Here is a 13,779-nt window from a genome sequence, read left to right on the forward strand (position 1 = left end):
AGTACATAATAGGTATCCTATAAATATTTGTTGAGTTTTGAAGAATTATCTTCCAAAAAACTGGGAAATTGATGGCTAGGCAGGTAACAGATCTTCCTAATCCATTAACCCTCTCCAAGCACAACTGTCAACCTTTGAGCTTTTCCAATATTACTTAAAACACCCAATAAATTCTGAAAGCCCAGAATGAATAAGTGATACAACACTTGCACTTTGAAATTGGAAAGTTACAGAAGTCTCCTTTCCTTGAGAACTTTGATAAGAACAGCTCAATAACCCCATTGAGACATCAATATTTAGACAGAGGGATCTATTTTCTAGGTGCACAAAATTTTGCAATTAGAAGTATTATATACAAAGATTATTGAATGTTTGAGCCTCCAAGAAAACTGCATTATTTTCTGCAAACTTTTTAAAAATTGAAGTATAGTTGTTGTACAATATTATATGAGTTACAGGTATACACTATAGTGATCCACAGGTTTTAAAGGTTATACTCCATTTATAGTTATTATAAAATATTGGCTATATTGTACAATATATCCTTATGGCTTACTTTATACCTAATAGTTTGTACCTCTTAATCCCTTACCGCTATATTGCCCCTCCCCCTTTCCTTTTCCCCACTGGTAACCACTAGTTTGTTCTCCATATCTGTGAATCTGCTTCTTTTTTGTTATATTCACTAGTTTTTGTATTTTTTAGATTCCACATACAACTGATATCACACAATATTTGTCTTTCTCTGTCTGACTTATTTTACTTAGCATAATACCCTCCAAGTCCATTCAGGTTGTTGCAAATGGTAAAATTTCATTCCTTTTTATGGCTGAGTAGTATTCCATTGTATATACATACTAGCTCTTCTTTACTCATTCAACCGTTGGTAGACACTTAGGTTTCTTCCATATCCTGGCAGTCATAGATAATGCTACTATGAACATTGGAGTGCATGTATCTTTTCAAATTAGTGTTTTGGGGTTTTTTGGCTATATATCCGGGAGTGGAATTGCTGGGTCATACGGTAGTTCTATTTTTAATTTTTGGAAAACCTCCATACTGTTCCACAGTGACTGCACCAATTTACCTTCTCACCAACAGTGTGCAAGGGTTCCTTTTTTCCATGTCCTTGCCAATATTCGTTATTTGTGTTCTTTTTGATGAAAGCCATTCTGTCAGGTGTGAGGTGATATCTCATTGTGGTTTTGATTTGCATTTCCCTAATGATTAGTGATCTTGAGCATCTTTTCATGCATCTGTTGGCCATCTACATTTCCTCTTTGGAAAAATGTCTATTCAGTTATTTTGCCCATTTTTAAATCAGGTTGTTTGCCTTTTTGATGTTGAGTTGAATGAATTGTTTATATATGTTAGATATTAACCCCTTATTGATCATGTCATTTGCAAATCTTTTCTCCCCTTCAGTAGGTGGATGGTTTCCTTTGCTGTGCAAAAGCATTTAAGTTTAATTAGGCCCCATTTGTTTATTTTTGTTTTTATTTCCTCTAGGACGTGGGTCAAAAAGGATCTTGCTGTGATTTATGTCATGGAGTGTTCTGCTTATGTTTTCCTCTAAGAGTTTTATAGTATCCAGTCTTACCTTTTGGTCTTTAATCCATTTTGAGTTTTTTTTGTGTGTATGGTGTTAAAGAGTGTTCTAATTTCATTCTTTTACATGTAGCTGCCCAGTTTTCCCAGCACCACTTATTGAAGAGACTGTCTTTTCTCCACTTTATATTCTTGCCTCATTTGTCATAGATTAATTGATCATAAGTGTGTGGGTTTATTTCTAGGCTTTCTATTCTGTTCCATTGATCTATGTGTCTGTTTTCATGGCAGTACCATTGTCTTGATTACTGTAGCTTTGTAGCATAGTCTGAAGTCAGGGAGCATGATTCGTCCAGCTCTGTTCTTCTTTCTCAAGACTGTTTTTGCTATTTGGTGTCTTTTGTGTTTCCATACAAATTTTAAAATTATTTGTTCTAGTTCTGTGAAAAATTCCATTGGTATTTTGATAGGGATTGCTTTGAGTAGTAGGATGAGTTTAACAATATTAATTCTTCCATTCTAAGAACATGGTATATATTTCCATCTGTTTGTGTCATCTTCAATTTCTTTCATCAGGATCTTGTAGTTTTCTGAGTACAGGTCTTTTACCTCCTTAGGTAGGTTTATTCCTAGGTATCTTATTCTTTTTGATGTGATGACAAATGGGGTTGTTTCCTCAATTTCTCCTTCTAATATTTTGTTGTTAGTGTATAGAAATGCAACACATTTCTGTATATTAATGTTATATCCTGTAACTTTACAGAATTTATTGATGAGCTCTAGTAGTTTTCTGCTGGTGTCTTTAGGATTTTCTATGTATAGTATCATGTCATCTGCAAACAGTGACAGTTTCACTTCATTCCAATTTGGATTCCTTTTATTTCTTTTTCTTCTCTAATTGCTATGGGTAGGACTTCCAAAACTATGTTGAATAAATGTGGTGAGAGTGGGTATTCTTATCTTTTTCCTGATCTTAGAGGACATGATTTCAGCTTTTCACCATTGAGTATGATGTTAGCTGTGGGTTTGTCATACATTGCCTTTATTATGTTGAGGTATTTTCCTTCTATGCCCACTTTTCTGGAGAGTTTTTATCATAAATGGATGTTGAATTTTGTCAAAATCTTCTTCATCTATTGAGAAGATCATATGTTTTTTATTCTTCAGTTTGTTAATGTGGTGTATCTCATTGATTGATTTGCAGATATTGAAGCATCCTTATATCCCTGGGATAAATCCCACTTGATCATGGTGTATGATCCTTTTACTGTATTGTTGGATTTGGTTTGATAACATTTTGTTGAGAACTTTTTACATCTATATTGTTCATTGATATTGGCCTTTAATTTTTTTTATGATATCTTTGTCTGCTTTTGGTATCAGGGTGATTCTGGCCTCGTTTAATGAGTGTAGAAGTATTCCTCTGTAATTGTTTTGTAATAGTTTGAGAAGGATAGTAGAAGTGGCCTGCTATAGGTGATGTCCTATGTGTCCTAGCAGTGCACTCCCCTCTTGTTACCCAAGCTATATGCTCTAGGGGTTCCCCTAAGAGGGCTGTATGGGTCCTTCTATTGTAGTGGGATGACTATGGGCATGATCTGTTAGGCTTGTTTGGACCCTAGCCTGGTTGGTTGCCAGGCCCTGCCTTGTGCTGATGCTGCTGGCTGTTGGTTAGCAGGGACTTGTCATGAATGGCTGATTGCAGAACCCCAGGGGGCTCCAGGGCTAGTGCTGGCTCACTGGTGAGTGGAGACAAGGTCCAAAAGACTCCAGGGCTGTTGCCCTCCCACTGGTGGGTGGAGGCAGGTCCTGGGGTTAGTGGCAGACTACTAGCAGGTAGAACTGGGTCCTGGAGTCTGGCTGCAGGGCCCAGGGTTCTTACAGCTGGTGTCAGATCAATGGGGGTGGGGGGGGGAGGGCAGAGTCCAGTTCCTGACATAGTTGGGTATGGGGTCTTAGGTGTCCCAAAGCTTGTGTTGGCTGGCTACTGGGCAGGGCTGGGGCCCAGTTGGTCCCAGGGTAAGCTCTGGCCTGCTGTGGGTGGGCTGGATCAGCAGGCTGTGGAACTGTGGTTTTCTTGCATCTGGTGTCTGCCCCCTGGTGGGTGAGGTTGGTCTAGAGGCTAGTGCAGGCTTCCTGGAGGGCAGGGCCAGTGCCTGCCCCCTGGTGGATGGGGCTGGGTCTTGGCCCTCTTGTGGGTAGGACCATGTCTAGACATGGTTGTGCGTTTAGGAAGTCTTTAGCCAACCTGTCTGCTGTTGAGTTGGGCTGTGTCCCTACCCAATTAGTTGTATGGCCTGAGGCATCCCAACACTGGTACCTATAGGCTGTTGAATAGGGCCAGGTCTTGGTGCTAATGAACTAGAGGGTGGATCCCATGATGGCGCCTAATTGCACCAGTGTTTACACAGTAGAAACCTCCCAAATATGGTTGACACCAATGTCTATGTCACCAGGGTGAGTCTCAGCCACCTCCCCCCACCCTGTCCCTCTGGGAGACTATCCAAGACCAGCAGGTAGGTCCGGCCCAGGCTCCTATCAAATTACTGTTTTTGTACTGGGTCCCAGTGGGCATGAGATTCTGTGTGCACACTTTAAGAGTGAAGTCTTTATTTCCCCCAGTCCTTTGGGACTCTCAAAATTAAACCCCACAGGTCTTCAAAGCCAAATGCTCTGGGGGTTTGTCTTCCCAGTGCAGGACCCCTGGGCTGGGGAGCCCAACGTGGGGCTCCGAACTCTCTCTCTCCTGTGGGAGAACCTCTGCAGTTAGTCTCCAGTTTGTATGTTGCCCACCTGTGGGTATGGGATTTGATTTTATCATGAGTCTGCCCCTCCTACCCATCTCGTTGTGGTTCCATCTTTATGTCTTTAGTTGTAGGTTCTGGTATGTTCTGGTCTTTTTCATCGATGGTCATCTGCAGATAGTTGTGATTTTGGTGGGCTCATGAGAGGAGGTGAGCTCAGGGTCTTTCCATTCTGCCCTCTTGACTATCCCTTTGCAAATTTTTAACATGCCTTCTCGTATGGGACAAGGGTAAGTGGCATGTAAAAATGACACAAACTATCCAAATTCATATTGAAATATAGAAATGAAATGAGATATTCTTTTGTTAACACAATATACTCTGATTCATTAGAAAATATAAGAGCAAGTGATTTAGATTTGAAAGGACTTCTAATACTTTCTAAGAAGTTATTCTGAAATATTTTTACATCTTTCTAAGTGTTTCTTTCTGATTGCAGCCCTCAGCAGTAGCTCTGCATTCTGTAGAAGGAGTGAAGCCACTTGGATCAATGCCTTCCTGAATTCCATGCATTCACCCAGACTGATGGCTTTTGAGAGAAAACATTATCTCCAAACGAAAAACTTCAAATGGAAGACTGTAAAACATAAAAACAGCCAACCAACCAACCAAACAAACAAAACCCACTCAGACTTGTGACCCTTGGTACTTCCCAACTCTAATACCCTAATGAAGCAACTTTTCTGAAGTTAGAGGGAATAACAGCCATCCTCACAGCAGTCAATGCCAATGTAAAGTCTTCATGGACCCCACCTGCTTGGTAGTAGATCTCAGATGACTGTCATAGGCCCAGTCAGTTCCTGTGAAAGGGCTAATACCCAACCCCCATTTTCTTATCCCCCTTCTCTTATCAGGGGGAAATGCATTTATTCCTTCTGGGGACTGGTTTGTGGAGGTGACAATTAGCCTCATGGAAACAAATGCAAACTTGTAACTGAGACTTCTCAGTTGCCCCTAAACTCCAAGCCTGCCTCCTGACAAGCTCATAGGATAGAAGGTTATTCTCTGGCCAGGAAGTTTATGAATGACTGTTTTTTTTTTTTTTCATGAGAGAAGGATATATAGGAATAAGAAAAGAGAAAGCAGGGGACAAATGTTATCATCCATTTTTCCCTTCCTCAAGCAGAAAATGGTCTGTGCTTCACACAAAGGAAGCATAGGGAACAAGACCTATTGCTTTCCCTGGCAATGAAAGGGAAAAAAAGAGCATCATGCACCAACTGAAACAACTTTGAAAGCATCAGTGAAGCCAGTTCTATAGCTGAGGGGCTGGAACACACCATGAACAACTTAGGGAAAAAAATCTCGGTAGCTAAAATGTCTACAAAAGCCTAGAAATTGCTGCCTTCAGTGAGATATTTTTCCCATCAAATTCTGTGGGAAGACCAGGGGACAGAATTGAAGAGAGACACAAACAGTAAGTATCCCAGGTAGAACCCCAAATCTCTGGGTTAAACCAGAACTGTTATAACTCTTGGGTATTCTTGGAAGAAAAGAGAATTTTCCATAGGAATGACTATACATATTCTTCCCTGCCAACCACCCTCTGCTGTGCCCCTATATTCTTTTTAAGCACTTATGCATTTTCGGACTTCCCTGGCGGTCCAGTGGTGAAGAGTCCGTGCTTCCTGTGCAGGAGGCAAGGGTTCAATCCCTGGTCAGGGAACTAAGATCTTGCATGCCGCGTGGCACAGCCAAATAAAATAAAATAAAATAAAATGACTTATGCATTTTTGCTCTTCCTGCAATGTATGCCAATCTGAACCCATAAGAACTGGATGAACCAAAATGGCCACAAAATGATCAAGGAGATAGTCCACTTCACTTTTCCTAAAAGGTTCTTCCCATCTCTTATCCCCTCTTGATTTTAGACTCAGGAAGTTTTGAAGAATGGTGGTAGCAATCAAAACTAAACTAGGGAATGAGGGGTTCTGAAAGCTCTAATAGGAAATATATTAGAATTAGGGAATTTTGCTTAGGAAAGGTAATTCTCTGAGCTCATCATTGCCTTTGCTGTGTTGGAAATCTTTCAAGAACTCTAGATAATGGGTTTTAAGAGAGTAATCCAAAATAGTTTTTGAAATACTAGGCAATCTAGAGAATGTACAGGACCAAAAGTGGTCAGACGAAAGTATTACAGACTTTCATCATTGCAAAGTGGTGATTTTCCCCAACCTTCCCATTTCTATGCAAATCCTTAATCAAGGAAGTAGTAGTGATTACTAAGTGTCTCTTAAACTTCTGGATACAGTGTGAATAATCAAAGTCACTCATTTAAAAGATGAGACATAAATGAGTAACTATGAAGATCATATAATCAATCTGTGGAAATTAACAACATTTCAAAGTTCAGTTGAATCCCCCTGAAAAGTCCTAGCTTTGTAATTCTAAACAGTTGCTGCTTCCAAGCCAAAAAGTAATCCTTTAGTCTTCTCTTTGGTAACTATTCCTTCCTACCTCACCCCCACCACACCTATTCCCAGTGTTTTTCTTTCTAACAAACAGAGAAAGAAAAAGGAAAAGAAAAATAATAACTGTTTAAAATTCCAAGGTTTTACTTCAAGCCAAGGTCACCTTTCTAACTAACTTTGATCAGGTAAATTACCTCTAAGTGTCTCAATTTTTCCCTCTAGAAAATTGAAATAATGTATCACCTTTGATCTGCAAATTTGTAAGGGCATTTAGAGATTGAATGAAACCTACCTGCTGGGATTTCTGTTTCCAGGAAGATGGAGTAGCCATCCTTCTACTTACTCCTCCTGCTAAGTTCAACTAAAAACAACTAAACTAAAAACAAATATAAGAAGATCCTAAAGTTGATAAGAGGAAGACAGGCCAGCTAGAGGCCTTGGGACCTGAAGACCATAGGTGGTAAGTTCCCTGAGGTTTCTCGGCACTTCATGTATTCCAGACTGAATACTGGAGAAGTGGTACCCTACCAACACCATAGATGGAAAAAAAAAAAAAAAAAAACCAAAGGGAAGCCTGCTCTCTCTGGCCAAAGGATAAGGAACAGAGTAGTCTAGAAAGGTAAAAAACTTTTAGATAACAACCAGTCTACACCAGCTAAGCAACACAGAAATAAACTGCAGCCCAACCCCTACCTCCACCAGCAAAGGCCAAGTGGAGAGCTTAGACATCCACCCTTGGCAGGTTGAAATCAGGGGCTCCAATCCTCTCTCCCCCAGCGTTTGTCAGAAGAGGCCTAATGGAGAGTCAGGATTTTCACCAACATTAAGTGGTAACAATAACACCCCAACCCACAGCATTAGTGGAAGCCATTCAGGGACCCTGAAATCCCACCCCAACCAACAGCAACAAAGATCCCCTCATCCCCTGGGTGTCAGTGGAGGCAGAGGGGACAACCTGGACTCCAATCTCACCCAGCAGTAAGGTGGTGGCACCCGCCACCTTCACCCACCAGAGCACTGTCAGAGGAGGGCTGCTACAACACAAGATCTGAATAAGATCTAGAATCTTATAACACACCCAAACTGTCTGGGTTTCAATTTTTAAAAACTCACTTTTTATACCAAGAACAAGGAGGAGCTCAAACTGAATGACAAAAGACAATCATCAGATGCTGCCCCAAGATGATACAGATGTTAGAATTCTCTGACAAGGATTTTAAAACAGCCTTCATAAAGCTGCCCCAATGAACATTTATAAACATACCTAAAATAAATGATTAATAGAAAGTTTCAGCAAATAAATAGAAGACATGAGAGAAAACCAAAAGGAAAATTTAGAACTAAAGAATGAAAATAACTGATATAAAAAGCTCAGTGGATGGGCTCAACATAAGAAGAAACAAGGCAGAGGAAAGAATCAATGAACTTGAATAGAACAATAGAAATTATCCAATCCAAACAACAGAGAGGAAATAGACTGGAAGAAATGAACAGTCTCAGGGGTATGTGGAAGTATAACAAAAGACCCTGTCATCAAAATCCTAGAAGAAAAGGAGAAAGAAGATGAGAACATACCCAAACAAATAATGGCAAAAATTTTCCTAAATCTGGCAAAAAAAAGGGAGGTTGGTGGGGTCCAGTAGATTCAAGAAGCTTAGTGAAACTCAAACAGAAAAAAAGAAAAAGAAATCCATTCCAAGACACATCATAGTCAAACTTCTGAAACTAAAGACAAAATCTTGAAAGTAGCTGGAGATAAATGAGGTATCCCTTAGAGGAGAGAAACAATTCAAATGGCAGTGTATTTCTCACCAGAAGCTATGGAAGCCAGAAGGAAGGGGCAGAAGATTTTTTTAAGTGCTGAAGAAAAAAGAACTGCCAACTCTGAATCTTATACCCAGTGAAAATATCCTTTAAGAATGAAGGGGAAACTTTAGACATTCTCAGATGAAGAAAAACTAAGAATTTATTGCCAGCAGATCTACTTTGAATGAATAGCTAAAGAAGAGTGCTGGCTGCTCATGCGGTGTGGGACAAGTGCTGGCCTGGCTGCCTTGCTCTGTGGTGGACTTGCAGCCATTGCAAAGGCCAACAGGGAGCTCCCCTCCTCCTTCCCCATGGGCAGCAGCAGCCCCAGGGTGAGGGTGCATCCAGACCCCTCCCCATCCAGCACTGTAAACAGAAGGGAAATGATAAAAGGACTCTTGAACATCAGTAAGGAAGAAAGTCCACAGAAAGAGGAAGTATATGGGTTAAGCACAAGACTTTCCTCCTCCTTGATTTTTCTGAATTATGTTTGATAATTAAAGTAAAAATTATAACATTGTCTAATGTGATTGTCAATGACTGTAGAGGAAATATTTAAAACATCTGTATTACAAATGGGGATGAGTAAAGTGACATTCAGGGAGGTAAGATTTCTTCACTTTAGTTAGGGATGGATGGAAAAAGATATATGATGCAGTATATTTTATGCCTGTGATATACATGAAAGCAAAAATTGGTAGACCTGCAAGGAAAAGTCAACAAATCCACAACTATAGTTGAATATCTCAACTCCTGTCTCTCAACACTTGATAGAATAACTAGACAGAAAGTCAAAGACAGAGAAGAATTCAACACCACCATCAACCAACAAGGTTTAAGATCTAAAGACATTCACAGAACACTCCACACAATGACAGCAGAATTCACATTTTCAAGTACTCACATAGCATATACCAAGATAGACCAAATCTTGGCAATAGAACAAATGCTAACAAATTTAAAATATTTGAAATCAAATACAGTATGTTCTATGACCATAATGCAATCAAACTAGAAATCAATGGCAGAAAGACAAAGTGAAAATATTCAAACACTTGGAAACTAAAAAACATACTTCTAAATAATCCATGGGTCAACAAGGAAGTCTCATTGAAAACAATAGAATGAAAGTTAAAATAAAACATATCAAAATTTGTGAGACACAGATAAAGAAATGTTGAGAGGGAAATTTGTAGCACTAGATGCTTACATGAAGAATGAAGAAAAGTCTCAAATCAATAAACTAAGCTCTCACCTCAAGAGCATAGACAACAAAGAGCAAAAATAAACCAAATAGGAAGAAGGAAGGAAATAAAAAAGAACAGAAATTAATAAAAATTGAAAACAGGAAAAAAATAGAGAATCAATGAACAAAAAATTTGGTTCTTTGAAAAGATCAATAAACTCTATAAAGTAAGTCTGACAGAAAATAAAAGAGAAGACACAATTAAAAATATCTGGAATGAAACAGAAGATATCACTGCAGACCCTGCAGACTTCAAAAGGATAATAAAGGAATATTACAAGAAACTCTATACATAAAGTTGACAATTTAAATGGACCAATTCCTTGAGAAGTATAAACTAGCATAAATCACTCAATATGCAGTAGAAAATTTGAGTAGCCCTATAATTATTTTAAAAATTGAAATTGAATTCATAATTTAAAACTTCTCCAAAAAAGAAATCTTCAACCCAGATGGTTTCACTGAAGAATTCTACCAAATGGTCAAAGAAGAATTAATGCCGATTTTGTACAATCTCGTCCAGAAAATTCAAGAAGAGAGAACACTTCCTAATTCATTCTATGAAGCCAGTATTACCCTTATAACAAAACCAGACAAAAATAGTACCAAAAAGAGAAAAAGGCAGACCAATATTCCTCATGAATATGGATGCACACATCCTTAATAATATATTAGCAGACAGAATTCAGCAATGTATAAAAAGTATTATACAATGACCAAGTAGGGATTATTCCAGTGAGGCGAGGCTGTTTGAAATTTTGAAAATCAATGTAATCTACCACATTAACAGAGGAAAGGAGAAAAATCATGTGATCTCAGCAATTGAAGCATAAAACACATCTCTTCTGCATGTTAAAAACTCTCAAAACACAGGAATATAGAAGGGTTTCTTCAACTTGATAAAGAAACGTCTTTTAAAAAATACCTACAGTAACATTCCATATAGTGGTGAAAGGAATTCAAGATAAGAGAAACATGAAGATGAGACAGGCTGCCTCACAGTTGGTCAATGTTAGAGAGAAGATGTGCTGGGGAAGAGGAGCCAGCAGGACCCAGGAGGAGAAGGGTCTGAAAAATGCCCCCTTGCCTTTGTTTTTTTAATTGAAGCATTAGTCCATCTTCCATTTCAGAGGGGGAAAAGTGTATTCCACCTGGTGAATGTTTTAAGTTCCTAAAAAGTAAATAACTGTTTCAGCCTTTGAAATTTCACATGAAATTATCAATGAGTCAGGAGAAAAATGCTAACGTCAAAATTAAAATCAAATGAATCATGGCTTCTCCCTGCAAAGCAGAAGCACTTTGGTCTGTGCTTATACTCTGCTGATGGACAATTGGCTGCCAGCTCCCTCCCACCTCACCCCACCCCCACCTGCCTGACTGGCCCTTCCCCCCAGCATCCCATAGGCTGGGTTATGGAGAGGAGCAGAGCAATTCGTCTCCCACCATGAGCATTTTCCACGAGGAAAGGCTGTGGCATTACTCCTTTCCCCAAACTCAGTCCTACAACCCTGGAAAAAAGGGAAATCACGATAGGATTGTGTTCCCTGTCCAAGCTGGCGTCTCAGAAGAGACCTTCAGCAGAGTTACACTTCGGTTCAGCAAACTCTCAGATTGGTGACAACATAGGACCAATTCCCTCTCCTTTTGTGTCAGATCAGGTTAGCTTTTCTAGCTCCTTTTTCCCAAATGCATTTCCTCATCTCCCAGACTGTCCTGGTACCCGGAAGAAGGGAGAAAGAGAGAGAGAGAGAAAGAGAGACAGAGGGAGAGCTGAATGTAAAACAGAAGTATAGGAAAATTCTAATTGGTTTTTTGAAGATTATGTAAGTGATGGGGACAAAATATATCAATTTCCACTCCTGCTAAACAAGGACCACCACTTGACTTACCTCATCACTGGACAGCCTGTGATGTCCTTCGGGACCCAGAAGTCAAACCCCCACAGATCCACTTGGCAGGAGCTTTGAGAGAATTGTGTTTTGGCAACAGCTGCTATGGAGGGAGGCTCCTATTTTTACACCACTGGGGCTGAAACACAACCATCTCCCTGAACTTCCTAGAAATGGTACATAATATGTGGTTCTAGGAAGGGGGGATCCTTGAGACACTGCCCCCCTCCCCATGTTATGAGAATGCACCTGTATTTTGGGAGTATCTGGCAACCCCCTCTCTGCTCCTTCATGCCACACCCTTAAAAGTATCTTAGCAAACTCATGAGTACACCAAGGTACAAAGGAACATCCAGGCCTCAACCTGACCCAGTCAGTGAAAGTGATATTCAGGTATAAAAGGTACAAAAGAGAAAGGATCTAGAGTTCACTTAGATGTTATTCCCCAGCAAGGCAGAAACACATTTTCCTCTGGGTTGCTATTGTTGGTAAGAGGATTCTAGAATTCTTAGTCTCAGCTCTTTTTCAGGTAACAAAACTGAAACTCTTTTTCAGTTTCTCCACAGTTCAATAAAAAGGGAGGTATCAAAAGTCACTTCTGTGCCTTCTCTGCACAGGTAAAATACTCTGTAGCATCACCAAGGAAGGAGTTACTGTGCAATGGTGGTATTTGAAAATCACCCTTCTGCTCATAAAAGCTGCATTGATCTCACTCACATATGTATTTCTTTTCACCACAAAACAATGCTTAACTTCTCCAGTTCTCCCCATTTTCTTTTATTCAACCAAGCGATCTTCAGGTAAACACACAGCAAATCCTTTGAGACTAGAAAATATTGGAATTTTCTCCTGGGCCTATTTTCTTATTTTTGTTTAGCTCACCCTTTGATTGTCATGAGGTTTGCAGTCTGATTCATTTCAGGGCCTTGATGTTGAAACATCATTATTGTCATGCCTCCTAATATTGACAAGACAAATGTGCTAGTGAGGACAGTAGGTTTACTGGTGAAGCCAAGTGACTGAGCAATGTTTAAGTAAGTCAGTAGTAAGATTTCTTTAGAGGAGAACATTTTATCAAATTGGTATGTACAGGCCAGATGGGCTTCAGAAGATCCTAATTTCCAAGGCAGTCTACGACGAACAAACTTCAGGGCTCCCTGTTTGATTCCCATGCCAGGAAATCCTGCCTGTAAATGATTCAGAAAAGCTGATAAAGTTTTCCACGGATTTGACTGAATTACAGCACAGGGAACCCTGCGAAGAGGAGAGGCAGAAAGACAGCATCTCAGAGGATGGAGGAGGGAAAAGGGTAGACCTGAAGTGAGCAAAGCACAAGCACGTCAGCTACAAATTGTGTACACATGCAAGATGAACTTGTGAACACACGTCCAACTTGGCAGATGTTTAAAGATTGGGTATTTATAATGTGCTCCTGAAACATCTTACTGAAATGATGATGGTTTAAGTGACTTTGATTTAGAATTAGACTTTTAAGAATTTTTAAAAGCATTTCCAATGTTATCTACCAAAAACCAAATGCAGCTTCATGGAGATAGGATTCTCCATAAACTGACGTCTTGTGTTTCTGAATGTTGCCTCCAATCTTTTCTCTACCTCTTTGCCTTGCAACAATTGAAGCAGCTGGGGGCTGGAGCTCACTTTATTAGTGATTTAAAACACACCCTTGGAAACTAAGCTGGCTTTTTTTTTGTCCACCCAGGTGGGAAGCGTGTTCCAGCAAATGGGAACAACACTTAAGAAAGTTCTCAAACAGCTAATGCTTTAAGAGCTCAACTTCAACAAATCTTCTACCAGCCATCTCGGCAACAAAAGACCAGGGTAACCTGGTAAGAGAACTAAGCCTTCCATATAAAGACAAAGATAAAACAGCTCAGCAGCCGAGATTCGACATCTTTAAAAATGCCTTTTCAATCTTTAACTTTTGTCTGGTTGGTTGTCTAGCAACCAAGTGCCGAAAAGAAACTCCACCCAAAACAAAGTGAAACAATGCAGACACTTATTTAGGAGTGTGTGTGTATTAAGGTTCTCAGGGTGCAAAGATAGAAACTTGCTTT

Source organism: Pseudorca crassidens, chromosome 15, assembly GCF_039906515.1.
Source record: "Pseudorca crassidens isolate mPseCra1 chromosome 15, mPseCra1.hap1, whole genome shotgun sequence".
NCBI lineage: Eukaryota > Metazoa > Chordata > Mammalia > Artiodactyla > Delphinidae > Pseudorca > Pseudorca crassidens.